Source organism: Mus caroli, chromosome X (assembly GCF_900094665.2).
Source record: "Mus caroli chromosome X, CAROLI_EIJ_v1.1, whole genome shotgun sequence".
NCBI lineage: Eukaryota > Metazoa > Chordata > Mammalia > Rodentia > Muridae > Mus > Mus caroli.
In genome coordinates, this window is record NC_034589.1 from 155,043,716 (window position 1) to 155,051,221 (window position 7,506).

The 7,506-nt window shown below is 40.5% G+C and overlaps 1 non-coding gene across 1 annotated transcript; it reads right to left on the reverse strand.

Moving 5' to 3' along the window:
* Positions 1-2,830: 2,830 nt before the first annotated feature.
* Trnas-aga lies at positions 2,831-2,912 on the reverse strand. Its single transcript has one exon. It is a non-coding gene; the product is annotated as a tRNA-Ser (tRNA).
* Positions 2,913-7,506: the final 4,594 nt, after the last annotated feature.

A 7,506-nucleotide genomic window follows, 5' to 3' on the forward strand; every position in this document is an offset into this window, starting at 1 on the left:
ACAAACTTGTTTTAATTTCTGTGTCTAGTAGCTCCCAGGGTTTGCAAACATTTGGGAATATGACTATGATAAAAGAGATTTTTTCTTCCTCCCACCTGAAGGTAAAGTCTGACTTCTGGTGATGAATTTGTTTCAGTTTTTCAGCTTTCAAAGAAACCCAGCCTGTAGTTTGTGTTTGTGTGTTTATTTGAAGAAAGAAGGCTTGGTGGGTAAAAGTGGACCAACATTAAGGATAGAATTATCAACACAAAATGTCAAATTTCAAGAATGTTCAAGGCTAGAGATATAAATCCATTCACAGAAAAGCTTGGGTAGCATTCATAAAACCCTGGGTTTGAGTCCCCAGAACCACATAAGTGTGCTGGTGCATCCCTGTAATTCTATCACAGTGGCAATGAAGCTATATACTGAGTTTGAAACCAGCCTGGATTAGAACATCTGTCTAAAAGAAATTTACAAATATAATACTGTAATTTAGCAGTGTTCTTTTAAGCAGTATAGTTTTATCAATGCTCTCTTGAGCAGTTTAGTTTTTCTTAAAGTATTTACTTTTTCCAACATAAGGTTTTTATTGAATCTTTGGGAATATTACATCATGTGCAGCACACACCAATCACACTTATTTCCCAGTCCTTTCATGTGCACCCCTCCTCCCAAAAGGCCCAAATCCAATTTGTGTTATCTATATACTTACTGGAGCATGATCAGATTTTCAATGGCCTGCCCCTTAGACAAAACTGAGTGGTTTCCCTTCTGTATCCCTGCCAGAAGACATCAATTGTGTAGAGCTAAGAGTTCTTGTCAGCCGGGTGGTGGTGGCGCACGCCTCTAGTCCCAGCACTCAGGAGGCAGAGGCAGGCAGATTTCTGAGTTCAAGGCCAGCCTGGTCTACAAAGTGAGTTCCAGTACAGCCAGGGCTATATAGAGAAACCCTGTCTCAAAAAAAAAAAATAGAGTTCTTGTCAGTAGCTTCTTGCTTAAGCTGCTACTTTGGGGTGGAGTGGGGGTTGGGATGAAGGTAAGGGTTGTCACTGAAGCCTTCCATGTCCCTCTTTCTCTCATTGATATCATTGCCAGAGTAGCTTCTTGCTCTTTACCAGGAGCATAGAACATGGAATTCCACATGGTTTCTGGTACAGTACAGACCACCAAAATGACTCTAAGCTGCAGTGAGCCCATGGACCCAGACAGGACATTATCCCCAGAGGCAGCCTAGACCTTGAACCTCAGATGACAGTGCATGGTTCTCACATCAGTATGGCCCTCAGAGGCAGAACAGCTTCAGGCTGCAGCATAGACCACAGACATCTCCCAGCTTGGCTGGTAAAATGGGCAACAGACGTCAACACAGACCCCACTGAGGTAGGACCATGGGACCAGACATGGCCCTCAGTGGCACCATGGATCCAGGCATTCCTGAGGATGATTACAAGACACCCTTGATTCCTACAAGATAACTCTGAACCCTCACATCCATGAGGATGCCATATGATAAGGGAAGTAAAAAGCCAGCCAGTAGCACTAAGAGATGAAGTCATTCCTTTAGCCTAGAATATATGAATGAGACTTCCTTCTTGCCCCTGAGTGTTCGTGTGATCTTCTATAGCAGTGTTTCTCAACCTGTTAGTCACAACCTCTTTGGGGGTTGCATATTAGGTATCCTGTATATGAGATATTTACATTATGATTCATAACAGTGGGAAATTACAGTTATGAAGTAGCAATGGAATAATTTTATAGATGGCAGTCACTATAAAATAAAAAACTATTAAAGGCTTACAGAATTAGGAAGGTTAAAAACAATTGCTCTATAGTCTCCTCTTTTTGCATGTCTGCTTTGGAATCCCTTCCTGAAAACACATGTCACTTTTTTTTTTTTGTCCCAGAAGTTACTTTTCTACCCTTACTTTTATGGAATTAAAAATATAATACAATGGTTAATTTTATAAGAAAACAATGAAGCAATAAGGAAATTTTAGAATTTTTGAAAATTCACAGGGTCTAGAAATTAAAAACCTAAACTTGCACAACTTAAGGATAATGACTCTTATTTATATATTTATATGAAATCCTCTATAAACACATTATCTGTCTATATCTATAGCTATATAGATAAGTAGATAGATATATATAGTGACTTATAATTAAAAACATAAAAATTGCAATCATATATTAGCAGAAAAATAAATCATAAAAGGTAGAAGCACTAAATATGTAAAGTACAGTTTTGATTTATATTAAAAAATATAATATTTACTGTGAGCAAAATATAAGCCAGATCATAACACATTATTATTGTGTAAAGGCAAAATTTCTTTAAACATTAAAATAGTGAACCCCAAATTCTTTATTCAGAGTACCCTAAGCATCACAGCATATTGGATAATGATTTAAACATTTCTACTAAAAATTAATTTACTATAAAAAACAATTGCTATTTTACAATGTTTACAAACCATAGGCCAAATAACATACTTTAACATGAAGACTGTGTGAAATATGTCTATTGCTGAGGGGACCTGCCCAGCATCACGTGTACTGACATGAATCACAGAGTTGGATGAAAGCCAAAGACTTATGATCTGTGACATTGTAATTCTCTTTTACTTTTTGGGGGGCCAAAAGCTGATGGCCTCTGGAAACTTAACTCTTACTGTTCTGTGCTGATAAGTGCTTGTTTCTCATTCCTATCTCTCACTATTTGTGCTTTATTAAGTACTCACTCTGTAGACCAGGCTGGTCTCGAACTCAGAAATCCACCTGCCTCTGCTTCCCAAGTGCTGGATTAAAGGCACGTGCCACCACTGCCCAGCAAAACATTCCTTTTGACCGTAGTCAGCAGGATTTGAACCTGCGTTGGGAGACCCCAATGGATTTCTAGTCCATCGCCTTAATCACTTGGCCACGACTACTGCTTATTTTTTTATTATTTTAAATTAATTACTGTATTAATCCCCTTACTCTGCAGCTCTTTTAATGACTGGTTTCTCTTCTTTCTAGCCCAAGGACTTCTCATTGGCCAGGTGGGAGGCTTAGGACTCATTAGCTCTTTGTGAGCCACAGAGAAAAGAAAGGAATACAATTAAAATCTTTTATATGGGCAATATGCACAGACACATACACATTCATACATGTATACATTTCAATCAGGCCAGATCATCTCTCTTTTCAGCTCCACAAGTGTTCATATATACTTACATACATGCACATATACTTACACATGTATTTATAGACAGACATACACATATATACATTTGGACAGATGGGTCAGAGCCCCCCTCCCCCAACCAAGCCATACACATACATTTGATCAGTGGATGGGACAGAGGCCTGGATGTCACCACTTTATTTTTTTCCTCTGGCCTTTTTATATTTTCTTAGACAAACATTCTTTAGAAAATTACCTCATACATAAAATGTTACACAAAAGGTGAGTTATAGAAGGATGTCAATAGTTAAGTTCAAACCAGTGTTTCATTCTATAAGCTCATTATAAGTTCAAAGCAACAATTTCACATGGCCTAATTTTATCATAGTGTACACCTGTGTCTTCAACCTTGGACTTGACCTAGAATGAATGAGTTCCCTTGATCACAAAATTACCTTAAGCATATTTCTCGTTTTGGTGTAATTTTGAAAGCTCATTGTATTCCTTACTATGTATCCTTTACTTACTATTCAATGAGAAAGGGAGAACATTCTATTCTTGATTCTAACTTTATTACATCTTTCTAACAAACAACTAAAACAATCTCCTGAAGCTTTCTCCTTAAAATTATTTGATTCAATTCAGGAATTCTATAAAGTCATTAATTCATATAAACAGCATTCATTTACAAAAGTTCATCTTCATGTTGATCTTCCAGAGATCTGCCCCATAGGGTGGACTAAAGCCCAGGATTCATTATGCTAAGTAATAGTGACAGGAAAAGGCAATCCTAGGATGAAGTCTCTTGGGACCTTGCCTCTCAGAGCTCACATCACACACTGCAGGCCATACAAAACTGGTGGGTCATCTCCAGGAAAGTCACTTGCATGCCTTTAGCTTTTCCTAAATAGCTCCTGACAATCCATGGAGACACATGGTTGTAATCTCACCACTCGAGAGGTAGAGTCAGGAGTATCACTTTCTTGAGACCAGAAAAATTTACTTAGCAAGAACTATTCCCAAGGCAGGGAAATATTGTTAACTTGATATCCACAGATTTTGAGTGTGTGAGTAGAATGCAAGAGATCTATGGGATTTGGAAGGAAAATTTTTATCCTTATTTTTATCAGACTTTGACATTTGACATTTCCTTACATAGTGAATGACATCTGCATACAGTTATTAAGGGGTGTTTTGTTGGTTAGTTTGGGTTTTAGTTTCTTGCAACTGTTTGATGGATTGGCCCCAAATTCTTGATATTTTTGCCTCGACCTCCCAAGTCCTGAAATTACAAGTATATTTCACCAGACCCAGTTATATACAGTTTCTTTGTTAACTCTGTTTTTCTGATGTTGGGGATCAATCCTAGGGACTTGTACATGCTAGGCCAGTATCACACCACTACATAACATCTCCAACTCTGCATCCAATTTGATCAATATCTGAAATATTAGCAACCAATGGTGTTGGGAACAAGCAGGTATAGGGAAAGGACAGGGAGGGAAGGAGCCCATGTCCAGCCAGTGCTCCTGTGCTCTGGGCAGGCGGACACAGGAGGGCTGCCAGATGTTTTTCACTCGGCCCCAGGTGGGCATCTAAGCCACTGACCCCACTCGATGGGGGGGGTAGACAAGGGGCAGCCCCTGATACCAAGGGCCCCGGGGTGACACCCTCAGCCCTGGGGTTATGGGAGAGAGGGCAGAGGGAGAGAGGTTCCATGAAGGCGAAAGTCCTTAGTCCGGGTCTTGACTGGAGGACAGAAAGGCCTTCCATCAGGAGATTAGAAACGGCTCATTAGAAGAAAGCCTATCTCATCATCCAAGCACAGTGGGCCTTGATGAACAGAGACAGTCTAAGGTTTTAGAGCTTTATTGTAGAAAGGCAGAGAGAAAGAGAGAAAGTAAAAGAGAGAGACCAGCCATGGCTAAGAGGAGAAAAAGGGGGAAAGGAGAGAGAGAGAGGAAAGAGTAAGAGGTGAGAGAGAGAGAGAGAGAGAGAGAGAGAGAGAGAGAGAGAGGAGAGAGAGAGAGTAAAAGAGTGAGAAGAGAGGAAGAGGAGAGGAGAGAGTAAGAGAGTGAGGTGGGGTCAAGCAGCCCCTCTTATGGTGGGGTATTATCTTACTGTTGCTAGGTAACTGGGAGGAGTTTAGCCTGAAGGTCAGAAGCTTGGGACATTGTTTATGTTACTGAAAGCCATGCTTCTCCTGTGGGGGCTGTGGGGGCAGTATCTTCGACAGGAGCCAGAAGTCCAGGAGACATGAGGGAATGCCTACCCTCCCATGTAGGTGAGTTATCACCACTGGGTCCCGGGGTTCCACACCTCAGCTCGACTGGAGACCAGCCTGTCTGTGAATAGCCCATTGCCCCACACAATGGAAATCATAGATTTATTTTTTCCAAATTAGTTGTTACAAAGACCTCAAAATTGTATTTATTCTAATCAGTTCTTCAAAAATGTGACTTCTATTAGGCCTTGATTGCTTTGCTTACAGTGGTTTAATTAAGAAGCATATATACCAATACAACTAAATTTTAATTAATATAAGTGGTTTTGTTATAAATGCATATATCATTTTTATTCATTCATTTAAGCTCTTACTCTGAGGAGGATTCAAAAGGCTGTGTCAAACCACTAGTGTACACCCTGGGACAGAAAACTATCAAATGCCAACTTCAGGATATAATGTATATGTTTTGGATAGGAGTTTAGAGCTTAATCCAACATGGTATAAAACTGTCTACTGATATAACTTGATATGAATACAGAGTTTGGGAAGTTGTTATGAGTACAGGTCTTAAAATCATAGAAGGAGGATAAGATTACATGGCTCTTAAATTATATACCTATTTCTTATTTTAAAAAATTCAAATGATCCAGAATCCCTGCTAAAAGAATGAAGAGTAATCAGTGGACAAAATGGAACAAGTCCTATGCCTCACTTTGTAAACTGCACCCTAGTCATGTCTGTTTCACTTGTTTTATGAGTGTTTTCTGAACATTTTATCTCAGGCATGACAGGGCTGTTACCATTTCACCCAAAGTAATTGTGATGATTTTCAAGAGACCACCACAAGATTTGTTCTGTTGACTTTCCCTCACAAGAGGAGGAGAGAAGGGTCATTAGACTCTCAACTGAAATTCCAGCAACTGTCTTGTGCACACCCCTACAGTTGTATATGACTCTGCCTTAGCTACTCACAGTTTCATGGTGTTAAAAAATATTCCATGAGGAAGAGTCAGTTAAAGGAGAACACTATCTCTGCAGTTTGGGGAGGTTGCCACTCGTATGGTGGTAAGGTTTTGGTAACGCTACTCTTTACCCACATGCTTGTGAGTAAACCTTCACATGTGTCCCTAAAGTAGGCCTCATTAGTCCACCAAGGTGAACTTGAGTGGAATTGCTGTCTTTGTCCTCTGTTGGTATCTAATCTAGGTATGAATAGAGTTTAGTTTTTATCTCCTCAGAAATATTTCATGCAGCACTGAGCACTGCTTTTACCATATTTATCCAAAATCATTAATTTCTTTATTTCTGTTTTAAACTTCTTATTGATGTGAATTTCACATTATTCAACTAACCCCACTCATCTCCTCTTCCTCTCATACCCTCCCTCCACACTTGCAACCTCCCCACAACAGAGAACAATCTCATTGTGGAAACTGTAATGTGTCATAGTATGTTACACAGTATACCCTTTTGTCCACCTTTCTTTGCTTTCAATGTTCATTGCAATGATTCATCTTGGTATGAGGCATCTGGCTTCTGCTACACTATCAATACAGCAACTTCACTGGGACTCCTCTCAGATACCCTGTTGGTGCCTTGTGTCATAAAGATCCTGTAGTTTTGGATCTGCAGGACCAGACCCTACATCTATCCCAGCAATTCATTGATGGGGTAGCTGTTGGGGTAGGCCAAATAAAATCCTTGTATCTAGGCTTGAGAAGTTTCAAAGATCATTAGCCTGCTGGCTTTCCCACTCTCATAGCCTCAGGGCTGGCTCACCAACAAACCCACAACCAGGGACATCTCTACCATGCTTCCTAGGCAAGATTCAGGGCCCACTCTCCCGAGTCTTGCAACTGGTGAGGGACACATGGCCAGTTTTCTTACTCCCATGACCATGGAGCCAGCTGCCATTGATAGTGAGGAACAAGGGCAGGGAGAAGGGCATTTCTCCCTTCTCAGCATGACAGCCCAGCAGAAAAGAGGCAGGGCTAGCTCTCTTGTGCTTGGGACAGCTCGCCTGCAACCCACAGATCTAGGGTCAGCTCTACTGTGCTACCCAAGTAGCAGGGCTTGCTCTCCTGAGTGCTGCAGCAGGTGAGGAGCAGGGCCATTTTCTCCTGCTGTCATG